The sequence below is a fragment of the Lepidochelys olivacea genome (assembly GCF_965140295.1).
Source record: "Lepidochelys olivacea isolate rLepOli2 genome assembly, chromosome: 2".
NCBI classification, from domain to species: domain Eukaryota; kingdom Metazoa; phylum Chordata; order Testudines; family Cheloniidae; genus Lepidochelys; species Lepidochelys olivacea.
In genome coordinates this window covers 133612757-133627981 of record NC_140412.1, presented here as the reverse complement: position 1 = coordinate 133627981, position 15225 = coordinate 133612757, and the positions used below count along the sequence as shown (strand labels likewise).

Sequence of the window (15225 nt, the reverse complement as noted above, 5' to 3'; positions counted from 1 at the left end):
CTGAGTAGGATAATTTAGGTGAATACACCTTTTTGCCCCCCAAACAACTCTGTTAAGTTCAGTCTCAAGACAAAAACAAAACTAATGTTTAAAAAACCATCCTTCCAAAGGTTCTAAAACATTCAGTGAATTTTTTTAGAGCAGTACAGATAGTTTCACAGAAAAGAAATATTCAATCAACAAAAACAAGATCCAGACAGATTTCAACAGCACAAGAATTAAAGATAAGACCTTCCAGAATTGTATCAGTTATCTTTCCCCTTATGATTTGGGGAGCTGGCTTCAGGATATCAAATTCTGGATACAGTTTTCAGTCTTAATTTTAAAAGTGTGAATTTCCTGGGTTCTGATCAACTTCTTTGTCCTTTAAAACCCTTTTCACCTGGAAACTTACAAATATTGGGATAAAGAAATCTCAGTGATGTTAAAATCAAATTTTATTGACATAACTTCATACTTTTCTACCAAACAATCCAATGCTAAATGTTCACACGAGTAACACTAGTCCCATAAATTGTTGCCTTGATTAATATCCTCAGTAACATTATTCTCACATATAGGATTTAATGGGATCAGGCCCAATTGTGGGATCTCAGTTCCTAAGAAATATATAATAAGCAATGGCTCTAAATCTCAAAAAGCTCAGAACAGCTCCTGACTCTTCTTAGCTAATTTAGCTTCAAAAATGCAAATTATTCTGTGCCTATAGTCCCAAAGCCCATTACCACAGAAACATTTATTAACACTCTCCCTAACCTCAATAAATTTACTAGGAGCTAGTCTGTTTTTGTATGCTTGAAGTTAATAATGATTTTAAATTGTCAAATAACAGGCTCAAATGGAATTATTTAATCAAAGATTAATGAACAGAGATTAGTGCAGTACTATACAGATTACAGAAAGAAGATATAATTTATCATTCCCCGTAGACGGTGAAAAGAAGGCAGTTTGGTCCCTTCCTCTGTACCTGGTAGAATGCTGACAGCATTTATTCCTAATCTAAGTTTCCAACCCTATTTCAGTTGTAGGGTGTGAGACAAAAACTCCTTTTTGGAGGGAAAATCCTTTCCCATGATTACATTAACTCCTGTGTTTTTTTTTTTTTTTTTTTTACCTTTTCATTTTACCTAATTACTGATGGAATTTCTTTTATGTTATAGTTAGGTTACATGAACGATAAGCTAAAGGGAATGCTAATCCAGTCATTATTACTAATGGCTGTGACGGCAGTTCTTATGGGGTTAAAAACATTTCAATGGATCTTTAATTCATCCATTAAAGAAAACATCTGCAACAACAAGTATGCCTTATCAATCACTGAAGATAAATTAAATCATAGGCACCCCATATCAATCACCCAGTCTCAGTCTAGCATACGTCTCTAGACAATTTTCATTCGCTTGAGGGGTCTTTTCCCTAGACATCTATATCCTCAGCAACTCCAGGTCTGTGGGAATAATTAGATGCAGCCCAAATCTCAATTACATTAAAAAAAATCCTGAGTACAGGTCACTCACAGATTAAGAGTCATCATTCTGGGCCTTAGAATTAAAAAAAACAAACAAACACTTTTTGCTAATATCAGAGATTCTGGGGCAATAGTTAATATGTAAATAAATTTAATTTACAAGGGAAAAAAAGAGGATTAAAAAGGTTAATATTTACTAACATTATAGATTTCTTAACGAGCCCCAAATAAGGGACAGTACCGAATTGTGACAATTCTGTCCCTGGTTCTCTATTTTCTCCAGGAGGAAAGTAATACTGTGCCAGTCCATTACTGAATCCAGATCATTTCCCTTGCTCTGCTTACTCAGCTGTGCTGGCTAATACATTAGGGCATGGTGGTGGTGATGGAAAAGAGGCTTTGCCTACTCCTCGTTCTGCCTGTGTAGCTGCATGAGAGGGAGAATAACTGCAAGTTCATGATGCTCTTCTTGCTGTTTTGTGATCTCCAAGGCAAGTACCCTGTACAGGGGAGAATAAAGATCATTATGCATATGACAATTTTGCCCTAAATTGTTGAAAGCACCTGTAAGTTTTTGAGCTGTGTGTGTTGCGCTAAGGCGATGCACATAGATTCGCTCCAAAATCAACTATCTTCACATTATTTTCCCAGCACAGAAGAAACATTCAGGTCACTAGGACTCTTATAGAAAAGTATGGGTTTGTTATTCACCCTGATTAAGTCCAGCAAGTTTACTGCCTCTAATATAATTTTTCTGAGTTTTACCGAGTTTGTAGAAATGTCTGTCAGTCAGGAAACAATTGATAAAGTCCTCCCTCTGTTCTTTGATTTGCACTCTTTATCTTACACTTCAATAAAAGCCTCTTATTGCTTCCCCCCGTTCCTCCTGGTATTGAACACAGCGATGTACAGATTTCTATTGACACAAAGGCCTCTTTACAGTGCAAGAGTGCAGTGAAAATCTGCCCCTCACTATGTAATCATGAAAAGAACAGGAGTACTTGTGGCACCTTAGAGACTAACCAATTTATTTGAGCATAAGCTTTCGTGAGCTACAGCTCACTTCATCGGATGCATACTGTGGAAAGTGTAGAAGATCTTTTTATACACACAAAGCATGAAAAAATACCTCCCCCCACCCCACTCTCCTGCTGGTAATAGCTTATCTAAAGTGATCACTCTCCTTACAATGTGTATGATAATCAAGGTGGGCCATTTCCAGCACAAATCCAGGGTTTAACAAGAACGTCTGAGGAAGGGAAGGGAGGTAGGAAAAAACAAGGGGAAATGGGTTACCTTGGGGGAAAGAGGTAGAACATATAGATATAATGTATCTAAAATAACATTCAGGACTTCACATTTAGTTTAAATACTTTAAAATATGTCCCACCTTCTTTTACCATCTTCTTTTAGGGCCTGACCCAAAGCTGATTAGAATCAATGGGAGAGGGGTAAGGAATCTTCCAAAACTCTTAACCAGTTTAAGGATTCTTCGCTCCATTAAACTGATCAAATGATATACTGTCATTTTGGGGAAAGAACAGAGTTCAATTTCCCCTGCATTTTTGGTTGGGTAGCCCAGGGTTAACCTCCTACTTTGACTTACAGAATGGTCTGCCAGTAATGTACATTGCCTCTAGAACAGAGAGGACTGTGTTTTGTTTATCTGACTTAGAAATAAGCCATCCTCTGGCACATACGCGCCTCACTGCATGTGAAGCTGCAGATGTTTTTTTCTAGAGTCAAGGACATAAGGAGCTAAAGAGCTGTCTTATTATTTGGGCCTGAAGATCTAAAAAAGACAAGCTTTACATTAAGAAAGACATTGCAGTTTCATGCTGGATATTGGGCTGGATCTTCAACAGCAACTATCTCAGGTTCATTAAATTATTTGACAAGAGTTAGTTCAACCTGCTCGGCACAATTCCTATTTGAAAACATGCCAGCCTTTCCTTTGCGTATCAGCCAGAACTATTCAAGAAATGTATCATTATTGCTATTTTTGCCTATATACACTAGTACAGTTCCTGAAACACTTGGCTATTTGGGCAATGAACATTCCTGGCAGCACTCTTTCCTAGATGGCTTCTGGGTCTGATCAAAGCCTTGTTTCCCACTCCATCTGATAATCAGAGGTAGATCTGGGGAAAAGAATGCAGCACATTCTAGAGATGCACATGCCATTTCTGAGCACGCTTGCCTCTGATCCACTGACGCAACCTATGTGCATCAGCTGTTGTATGTAGAATGTCTTGGAGTCAGTACTTAGGTGCTACATCTTTGCTGCTCCCCCCGCTTCCCCCAAACGCATCTCTGGTAGTAAAAGATGGAATTTGGACTAGTGTTTTGCTGTAGAATATTTTTATATAGTTGTCATGTAAATATATTTAGAAGTGTTGAATCCTAGTAACAATTTTCTTCTGAAGTTAAGATAGTAATTTTAAAGGTAACTGGTTTTGTTTCTGCTCTATAGGATCAGCCAGCCATCTGAGAATCGCTGAAGAGTATTTATTTCTGCTACTTTCTCTTAAAAGCCACCAGTCATTATCTGCTAGATTAGTAAACACCTATACATTTTCTACATGAATAATGTCTGCCATTTTCCCATCTGGGCAGATTCTATCTCAATTACATAGGAGTAGTTGATATCTAGATCTGCCTCTGCCTTTTCAATACTTGTCAAGAATTCTCTCCCTTAAAAGCAATTGTAAATAATTAATTATTAGTTACATACCATTTGCTAGAGGCACCTGAAGTCTTGTGTCATAAGCCATTTGATTATTGATATACCTGTTTTAATCTGTGTTGCCTCAGAACAGCACTTACAGGACTTTCTGAATCAGCGGTGGGATTGTTTTATTTCATGTAATGACTGCAAACTGTTGACTAAGGATATTACTCTCTCTCTATTGCATCCTTCACCAAACTATCAGAAATAGACTAGGGGTGGACAAACTGTGGCTTGCGAGCAACATGCAGCTCTTTTACCAAGCCCACCATGCCCCCCTTTCTCTGTATACCAGACTGGCGGAGGAGCTCAGGGCTTCTGCCCTTCAGCACGATGGTAGTGCTTGGGGCTTCACCCTCATAGGGCAGCCCTGCACCCTGGCAGGCAGCTCCGCAGGGCTAAAGCCCCAAGCCCCAGCAGGCTTGCCCAGCTCTCGAGGTTACAGACATTATCGTATGTGGCTCAGAGGGTCAGCAAGTCTGGCCACTCCTGCAATAGACTCTTGCCAAATTTGATAATAATCCAATTCTATTCTATTCGAGGCTTCGTAAATTTTCTTTTTTAATGGATCTTTCTGATTTGTGGAAGTGTCTCATTAGTTACATCTGGAATAACTTATCTGCTTGCATAATTGCCAATTTCTGCTGTCAGTGACACAAATGTATGTTGTGCGAGTGTACTGCTAGATAACAAGGAAAATTTACCGATATCTCAAAGGACTTTTTAAAACTTTATACTTAACTGGGTATATTATGGAAAATCTTTGTTCACACCCATGAAGTATAATACCCAAATACAAACAATATTTAGGGAATGCCCAAATGAGTGGCTCCTTGATCCTGGGTCCAGGTCTATACCAGACTTTCCACAGTTTAAGGCAACCTCAGCGCTTTCCACACAACACAGCCCCTGTGCTGGGCTAGCTAACCTCTCATTAATTATTATTATTAAATATTTGCGCTGCATTAGTATGACCCGGTGTGCCTAGGGCAGCCATAACTGGAAATGCCAATGTCAGGGCAGGCTTCAAACAGGAGAGCAGATAATCTGAAGACTGGTGGGTCACACTTAGTTTAAACTCCCAACCAGTCACAAACTGTGCTTTCAATCCCCCACACTGGTTATCAAGAAGCAAAAAAGAAATCACAGAGCCCCCTTTATTGCATTCCAGTTCTCTGGCTCCCAATCAGCACCTAGGTCCAGTACAGTGAGAAGTTATTTAAAAACTCTGTTCACATATACAAAATGTTCTTCTGACCCCAAAGGGTCAGCCATGTTACTAGGTTAGTATAGTTTGGATCTTACCAAAATACCACGTTGCCAACCAATCCTTTAGTGTCTAAAACTAAAGGTGTATTATATAAAAAAGAAAGACCAAGAAGAGAGATTTAAATGGCAAAACATACAAAGACTTCAAAGTCCATCAGGTTCCTAGCAGTACTGGTGAGTTTGCTGGCTTCAACATCCCTCTGGAATACATCCACAGCTTGGATGGGTCATTCAGACCTTTTTTCAGGCCTTCGTTTGTAGAAAGGTTACTCCAGAGGTAAGAAGCACGTGTGAAGACAAGAAGCCAGACTGAAGACAAAATGGAGAAAATGCAGCTGCCTTTTATAGTCTTTTGCCATGCAGCTTGATTTCCTTTGTTTCAAACACAAGCTGCCCAGCACATGGCCTGGTAGCTTTAGAGTTCTGTCCATAGGTATGCCCCTGCATGCCTTGCTGAGTCATAAGGTGTATCCCTTGCCTTCTCTCAATTGTATAGATGATGTCCCTTGATGGGCTATCAATCAGGCTAGGCAGTGCTGATGCCAATCTGTCTGGGAGTGTCACCCAGATGCTCAGCACAAGTTTGGAACTACAGACATACCATGCCTATAACCTACAATACAAAGGTGATACAAACACAAATAAGATCATCATACCTGGCAAATTATAACATTTTTGCAGATACCTTACATGGTATATCTGGCATAACTCATTGCAATTTTACAATATTGGTATTCATAATATCCTAACGTGCCCCCCACCCCCAATTCCATACAGCATCACAATTTGCATCTACAGTTCCCAGTGAGGGAATGCGGATAAGAACTGTACACACACAAAAATAAAAGATAGTTTTGGCCCCTAAGAGCATACAGGGAGGTGAAGGAGAACTGGTAGATACAACAAATTAACAAAATAACAGTGAGAAAATTGTGATGAGCATAGAGTGTTATTAGAAGCAGCAGTCACAACTGCCTATCCATTGTTGAGCGTTTTGCAGGAATCACAACAAACAGGAGTTTTAATGGAGAGATGTCAAGGAGGATAATGTAGTGGACTTGCAGATTTTTGACAAAGCTTGCCTACCCAGTGGCATCGAGATAATGCAAAGGTGCTTATGGGAAAATGTGACTAAAGGACAATAAAGGCTGGCATTGCTGGTAGATCACAGCTGTATATGGGCAGCTTGACAGCATTTGAGAATATACCAATGGAAGAGATAGACTGAAAAAGTGAAGACGTGTAGTTTGCATTTGATGCAGTGGAAAAAGGAGATCCCATGGGGGAATGCTTGCTGGGTACTCCCTCATGCTGGAAAGACCAAACATACCCCTCCCCCTTCATGATGGTATAGATTAAATAAAAAATGTCAGTTAGCAAGCAAAGGATTAGTAAATGCAACATATCATGTTAGCATACGAACAGAAAACTTAACTTTTGGAGTTTCCTGACTTTTTTCAAGCTTCTCATTGCATTCATATTAACTTGTGACTTTAAATTTCCCTGCCATTTCCTAAAAGATTGAAGAGAGAAAACAATGGGGAAAGATTAAATTAAAAAAATAAATAAAAGCAAATCCAGTCCCCAAAGGCCAGCTTATTCCCCTGAATCATGGGAAAATATGTTAATAAAAGAACACTGGTACACACATCTGCACTGTACATGAAGCGTAGACAGACATGTATACTTTGCTATTTTTCTACTCTGCACGATCCAAATGGTATTCGCAACTAGCCATAACTTCATTAATTCAAAGCCAACATTTTTCAAAGCTTGCAAATAAACATAGCTTATACATATGGAAAATATGAGATTGTAAGATCTTTGGGGAAGGGGTTGTATCTGTTCATGTGTCAGCATTTAAGGTCAGAAGGGACCACCATACCATTTTAGTTTGACCTTCTGTACAGGACAACTAACACCTCCCAGCCACTCCACACCAAGCAAACAGCTATAATCAGGCCACAGTATTACAGACCTTGGGAGACTAAAGTATTGTGTGCCACAGGCAGAGAACAGGAGGAACTGAGGTATAACAGTAATTGAGGCTCCAGCAATGGTAGGGAACTGATTAAGTGACATCTAGCCAGGTAATCTCAGCAAGTGACCCAGGCCCCATGCTGCAGAGGAAGGCAAAAAACTCCCCAAGGCCCCTGCCAATCTGTCCTGCAGGAAAATTCCTTCCCAACCCCAAATACAGCACAACCCTTGGCCCATGCCACTTCCTGCAGCCCCCATTGGCCTGGAACGGCATACCGCGGCCAGTGGGATCTCCGTTTGGCCGAACCTGTGGACGCTGCAGGTAAACAAACTGTCCCAGCCTGTCAGCAGATTTCCCTGACGGGCCGCGTGCCAAAGATTGCTGATCCTTGAGCTAGACCCTGAGAATGTGAGCAAGAGTCAGCCAGTGAAACATGTAAGAGAGAAAATTGTTTGTGCCACCTCAGAGTCCTGGCCCACCCCACCAGTGTCCCATCTCCAGCTATGGAAATCCCTGATGCCTCAGAGGATGGGGGGCAGGGGAGGGAGAGATAGTCACAGAAAACACTGGGGAGTGGGGGGAATTCCCTTCCTAGGCCTTGAATACTTTTGTATAGAGCCCAGGATAATCCTTGTAGTGCTTTTGAGTGCTACCCTAATCAAATGAATACGTTAATAATCACTAAAATGTCAGCTAAGTACTAATACTATTATTAACCAGGTTGATTTTTCTCAGGATTACTACTCTGGTATTCAGAAAAGGCTGAATTGTTACATATGCATATTCCAACAGCTTCTCAGCACAGCACAGCTGCTGCGATATCCGGTGACAAAACCAACCTTTAAGGGACATGGAAGACATCAGAAGGTCAATGTTACATGCAGTAAAAAAGCAAAAATAAGACTGTAAAATACAATACAAATAATAAAAAGACGCCATTGCCAAGTGAGAAGAACAGCTATTTCAAAGGACAAAAGTTGCCAGAGGCTTGTTCATACTAGACCAAAAAAAAAAAAATGATAAAAATGGAGAGAATCTGCCCATACATATTGAGGACCAAAGTGTTGACAAATGGAGTCTTATCAACAAAGACTTCAACTTTATAGGACTCTACTTGTGGTAACACTGTAACATAAGTCTCCTTTTGCTGGACAGACTGAGTAGTAAGAGGGACAGTGGCACCACTGACTGGGCAGTGGCATTATGTGGGAGAAATTGATAAATGGGTCATAAAAAATAAGGAAAAGAAAGAATGTGCATTTATTCCTGGAAAGTTACAATGAAATACTTACTGACACACGGGAATGGTTATAATGGATCAAACCAGCAGGATTCTAGCTCCAAAAGCTACTGGATACTTCAGAAGAAGAAGTTGCAGGCAGCTGTCGGATAACTTGCCCACAGGGAGAGGTTCCTCCTAGCCCCTAATACTTAGAAGTAGGCTTATGCGCTGAAAATGCTTGTTGGGTTTTTTGGTTAATATTTACTGTGTTAACTCTAGATAAGTTATTTGTGTAAACAAAAAATCCTTTTCTGAATGCTGTTACACGCTTGGTCTCAGTTATATCTGTGGCCATGAGTTCCACAGGCTGATTGTGCAGCTATATGAAAAAAATACTTGTATGCATTTTTTAATTTGCCACCATTCAATTTCAGTGAATGTCTCTGTGTTCTTGTATTATGAGACAGGGTGACTAAAAGTTCCCAATCTACTTTAAAGCACGTATGGTGCTGAAATCCATGTTATCATACTGTTCTACAGTATCCCGTGCCTTCGTCTGCCTCACCTGCTGTCTGAACACAGATCTATAACTGCCAAAACTACTTCTAACATTTCAAATCCCTAAGAAATTTTCCTAGAGCTTCTATTTTAAAAAAGAGAAAAATCTGCCAAAATGTTACACTCCTTCCCCTCAAATATGAAATGATTTTCCCTAAAATGCACTATGCAGGGTAGGCAATATCCAATCCTAAATCAATTTCACTTTTAGGCATTAGTCCTGTATGAGGAACTGCTAGCACTGACATCTATATCATTGTGGCGTCCTATTGAAGTCAATTAATTCTTCAAGGGCACGGTGGGGCACACTTGAAGATCCTGGTGCAGATTTGGGATCCTAACCTTCAGGGATATAAATTGGCTCCGTCTACCACTTAAGAGCTGGAAATCCTCTCTCTCCAATAGCATTCTGGACTTATTTCTAGCACTGGTCAGTTGAAGGATACAGGATTTTACATTTTGGACTACGATTGACTAAACTGTTGTATTAAAAAGATTGCTTATATTTATTATACTTTTTAGGCAGCCCGTCAATACAAGCAGGGGGATATGACAAATAGCAGCACTATGTCTTTTTAAAATTCTGTAAAATATGTTTGGTTTTTTTTGTAACATATGCAGCATGGACAATAGATATATGGTACAGTTTGAAGTTTGTATGGGCACTCATCTGGAATTAATTGGTCTGTTTATAATCGGTATCATGTTCTTGACTGTTACATAAATGCTAGACACCCTGAACTAGAAAAATCGGATCTAATAATTATTCTGTTCTGATCCAGAACTCAACTTCACAATTTGGGGCTATGATTAAAATTATAATGCTTTTGTTCATCAGGCCTCCTTGTTTTATTCCATCTTAAAGGGACACTAACATGTTTCTATGAGCATTTGGATCATTCGTTTTGAAAAAACTAGCTATAACTGTCACTCAGCAAGAGCTGATCATGACTTATATGAGTACAGATAGGGCAATTCTCCTCCAGAGCCCACTGTATTCATGACTGTGTCACTTATGTATCCCTGAAAAAGAGCTTAATTTCATTTTTCTGTTTTGTTTTTGAAAATCTGTCAAAGGCTTGGCTACATCCCATCTGTCAGAATACATCAAACCTGACACCACAAATAACTTGTGAAGAGTTTCAATTGTAAGAGCTCACTTGGTCCTTAAAGATGTAACATGTGACAAGTAAAGATTAAGCTGCCTCTCAGAATTCGGATGTATAACTTGCACTTAGAATGACATAATCCAACCCTCAGTCAGTGGTTTAAGATAATGCATCAAGACAAGTGATGCTTATTCACATGTTCTGTTTTGAACTGTTAACTCAAATTTGTGTTATTCTTAGATGGCTTTCTATAGGAAAAGAACAGCCCTTGAGTAAGATACTGTACTGTGTTCAACTCACTGGTTTATTCTTCCGTTACACAAACGGTATACAGAACTAATTAACCCATTTTGGCAAAGCTTCCCTGCTTTTCGTCTATTTGAAAGTTTTTATGAAGCTTTTCCCCAAAAATAGCCTTTTCTAACTCTTTTCTTCATGCCTATCAGGTCCAGGGTTAACTGTAATTCTACGCTCTCCATGGTCCCGTCAAGAACACCCTTTTAGGTCTCAGCCCTAAAGACGTGACCTCTCTGTGGGCCAGCACTGGTTTTACTTTCCCTCCAGAACACAGTTTAGGGTCACAATGCTCTTTCAATTCACTGTGAATATTTCAGCGTGTCTAGCTTTAGCCCAGCATCTGTTATTCTATTATCTCCCAGAGGCTATGTCAGCACTTACCAGAGAGCAGCCAGCTCTCACAAAGCACGGTACAGTTATTTTAGAACAAAAGCATTACAGAGAAAGCATATCAACAATAAACAGTCTACAAACATACTAAGCTTACCATGTATCACCCATCTTCCACATGGAGACCTGGGTTTGTTTCCAGTCCTTCATCTCCTTCCAGCAGTATTTTGCTCTCTTGGCTAAGGTGTCACATCAGTTTGTTACACGTGAGTTTGTGGGTCAACCTGGAGTCACTTCGAGCTGACACTGTCTACAGTTTGGAACCTTTGTTGCCCAGATCTCCTGAAACAGATGAAACCACTCAATTCCCCTTTCCTCAAGGGGGTAAAGTTTCAAAGGCTGGATAGCTGAATAACTGGCATTGGGACTTTGTATTAATCACCCCCATTGTTCCAGATTCCATAGGAAACCCACCCAGTGAGCCAGGAACACAAAGATACATATAACTATTATTTGTACAAAGATTTATGAATATTCTGTGGGACCACAGAGTCTGGCACATCTCAGTATAATAGTCTTTGAAGTTTTCCACGCTTTCAAGAGCCCACATCTGTCACACCTGCCCATTAGAAAAGAAAGAATTTAATCCCTTTGCCCCAATGGGTAACAATGGTATATGAGTTGGAAAATTGATTCATTCTTTCATAAAATATATATATAAGAAGTTTCACAGTTTTCCACAATGCCCACTTCTATACTAGCCATGCCCCAGAATTCCCTCTTTATCCATCCCGGCACCTTTTCCTCACACAATTCCCTCAAAACTCAGGTCTTCCACATAACCCACCAGTGATATTGCATAGCATTAAAAGTGCTCACATGCAGCCATTAATGGAAAAATAAATCTCATTCTAGAGGCTTTGTCCTGACTCACCGAAATCAACTGGAGTTTTTATTTTGATTTTAATGGGAGAAAGATCAGAGTTTAGTATAGCCAAAAACTCTAAGTTTCCCAGTGATATTTGTTTTTGTGTGTGTGTGTTGGAGGGGGAGAGCTCTTCTTGGATTATAAGTGTAACTCCCCACCACCCCTTTCCTCCCTGGGTTACTCAGGAGCAGGCAACACTCACCTGTGTGCCTGGGCGCCTGATGTTGTTGACATTAAAGGAGATCCTGAGTATCCCAGTGGTGATGTTGGATAGGTGGGAATCCTCTATCCACACCTCTGCTGCAGTCCTTTGCCCCGAAAGGAATTTGAAATTGGCAGTGCCTCCACGTGGCTGGGCTCTGTACACACTCAATGGTGTACCTTGGGAACCTCCAGGAATAAAGCTATTCTCATAACAAATAATAATAATATAATCTGTGGCATGGGTGTAACTCAAAAATACCAATTATAAATAATATACATCCAATATACTTAAATTAGAGCTAACACACCTTTACTTAACAACTTAAAGAACAGGGTATAACAGACTAAAATATTTCACGATTAATTCAAATCCCCGGGGGGGGGGGAGTTGAATAAAATCAATTAACAAGTATAGGATACAGTGATAAATTAAACTTCTCTAACTGGCATTGACACTGCCACCACTCACCCCACCCCGCAGTGTACACTCCTCTGGATTTCAGAGTCCGAGACACCGGCTTGTGTGGGCGCTCTGGAAGATCTGCAGCTGGAGACAGCACTCTGTTGTTTCTGTGTATCAGGCCCACCAAGGCAACAATCTGCACAACCCCTCGGACGATTGGAGCTGGCCCCACCAGACGTCAGCTACTCTGGGTCCTGGTTTGATGGGAAGATCACTCTGCTCGACTCAGACTCAGTCTCTCTGTGGTGTCCCTTCCCGAGCAAGTACTTTCCCAAACAACAGTGGGGGTTACTCACAGTCCTTCACTGCAGGCCCACCCCAGTCAGCTCTAAGCACAGCAACAGTCTCTGCCCTGGCTCCAGTGAAGCCACCAACAGCCGCTGAGGCTTCCTGCTGGATCAAAGCCCCTGCAGGCTCTCAGCAGCAGCAGCAGCAGCTCCTGGTATGGACAGAGCTCCACAGCAGCACTCTCATTCCTCTTCCCAAAATGGAGTTCACTGCCTGCTCCCCCTGCAGCAGGAAGTCTCTGCCTCTTTCCTCAAGGCCTCGTGGGAGTTGCAGTCTCTAAGGCTAGATTGCGGCACACAGGCTTTTCCCCGGAACACTCCCAATAAAGTTCAGAGGCCCCTCTAGTAAAAGGTGCCTACATAAGGTTTACAAGGCAGGTACCACGCTTTCTTGGTATCTTGTGTCACCTGAGGCATACCATCAGTGCTTAATAGAGTGAGAGTTTAAAGTCAGAAAGGAGCACCAGATCATCTAGGCTGACCTCCTGTATATCACAGGCCACCCAGCACCCATACACTAAACCCAACACCTGGAATCAAAACAAAGTGTTATGGCCCTCAAGAGACTAGCACTAGCTAAAAACAGGTAAATATATCTCATGAAAATTTCCAAGAGAAATTAAACCTTTTCCAACTCATTTGAAGTTATCAGTTAAATGTTTTATTCTTTTTACTTTTAATCACTGTCACTACTACTGCCCCCTATACATTTCCGCAGAGTCCCAATCACTGTAGGATCTAGGAATCAAACAATTAATAGTAGTCATTTTCTTCCTAATCACAAAATTGTAGCCAAACATATCAAAGTTACCTACTACTAGTTCACAGCGTCTTGAAACATAATCTGCACAGTGTGATAATGTACTCTTCGGGCTTGTTGATTTACATCCTGACCTGACTTTTTATGAGAAATAAATATTGCTGTGCAAGACATATAAATGGATTGTGTCACGGTGTTCTCCCAGATGCTGATTGTAGTTGTTTCAAATTAGTGTGAAGAAAGGGAGATGAGTGAGTCCAAATGTTCAGAAAGATTTGGAAAATTATCAGTTCTCATCCTGCACATGCATTGTAACATCATCTACACATAGTACTTTCGCCATACCTATACCATTTTATCTACTGCACTATATTTTACATAATTAAGGGCATATTAATTCTTATATACTGAACTGTTTGTTTTTCTATTCCATGGTTGGTCTGAGATGGAATTAAAATTGTCTGCAAACATTTAGGTGATTTCACTCAGGGAAGTTGGACAATATTTCAATAGTTTTGTTAATTCCTTTTTATGCCAAAAAGAATCATTTTATTTACTTGATAAGCAAGTAGCAAAAGAAGATTACGGGTAATAAAAATGGATATAGGAGCATGTATATTCTATCATTTAAAAAAACATGAATTGTGTAAGGGGACAGTTGCCCCCTTACTAACAGTCAGTGAGGGTGTTTTAGTTGCTAGCTCCCAGTATTAAAAAGGAGGAAGGGTCAATGGGGAATCAGGACCCCGAGACTGACAGCTCCCAGGAACAATGGGGAGAGGCCAATGCTCCAGGTCAGCCTGAATGACAGGGTGAGTAGGCTAATCAGGGAGTCAGGAGGGCAGGGACGTCCCGTCCTCCATGTGAGCTGGATATGCCTGGGTCAGACAGACAGAGTGGGGCCGAGCTAAGGAGAAAGCAGGGGCCCAAGCTGAGCTGGGGAGCAGAGCTGTGCCAGATCCAGAGGGACCAGAAAAGCAGCCCAGAGAGAGCAGACCCTGTGCTGGGAGCAGAGCTGCTGCCCCAAAGCCAGAGGCACAGCCCAGAGAGAGCAGACCTGTCCTGGGAGCAGAGCTGCAGCAACCAGAGCCAGAGGGGCCAGAGAAGCAGCCCAGGGAGCTGGAGGCAGAGCAGCAGCAGCAGTGCAGAGACCGAGTGGTGGAGCTGGGGCTGGAGCACTCTGGAGCTGGGTGCGGTGAGCAGCTGGGGAGAGCGAGAGGGACCCTGGGCAGCAGGCCCAGCACAGAGAGACGCCTCAGCCAAGAGGCTCTGCAGGCCAGGCTTGGATCGTAACCCCGACAGGGCAGGGGTGACACTGGGAAGAAGGGTCCTACCACTTAGAGCCTGAGAGCGTGTGGCCACCACCAGAGCAAGTGTCCAACTCACAGCATCCCTGCAGCACAGCCAGGGCCTGAGAAGAAGGCCTGGGACTTACAAGGAACAGACTGTGAACTGCCCGGACATTCCAGAGACACTGTTTGTGATGTTCCCCGCCACAGAGCGGGTTGATGTGTTTCCTTTAACCTTTCCCATTTTCCTTATTCTTTTTAAAATTAATTGTTGATTAAATAACTTGCATTTGCTTTAACTTGTATGTAATGGTCAGTGGGTCAGAGAAATG

At 41.3% G+C, this 15225-nt stretch overlaps 2 long non-coding RNA genes across 4 annotated transcripts; both read right to left on the bottom strand.

Annotated features, from left to right (window-relative positions):
- Positions 1-826: 826 nt before the first annotated feature.
- On the bottom strand, positions 827-6894 carry LOC311516024. The gene is made up of 2 exons (XR_014710294.1): positions 5603-6894; positions 827-1968 (listed from the first exon to the last, which is right to left on the bottom strand). It is a non-coding gene; the product is annotated as an uncharacterized lncRNA (long non-coding RNA).
- Positions 6895-6896: 2 nt separating this feature from the next.
- LOC311516023 lies at positions 6897-13404 on the bottom strand. Of its 3 annotated transcripts, none has more exons than XR_014710291.1 (4): positions 12564-13404; positions 12093-12299; positions 11120-11304; positions 6897-6978 (listed from the first exon to the last, which is right to left on the bottom strand). It is a non-coding gene; the product is annotated as an uncharacterized lncRNA (long non-coding RNA). The 3 variants fall into 3 exon arrangements; XR_014710292.1 differs by having other exon boundaries at positions 12093-12294; XR_014710293.1 differs by having other exon boundaries at positions 11120-11301; positions 12093-12294.
- Between the last annotated feature and the right edge of the window lie 1821 nt (positions 13405-15225).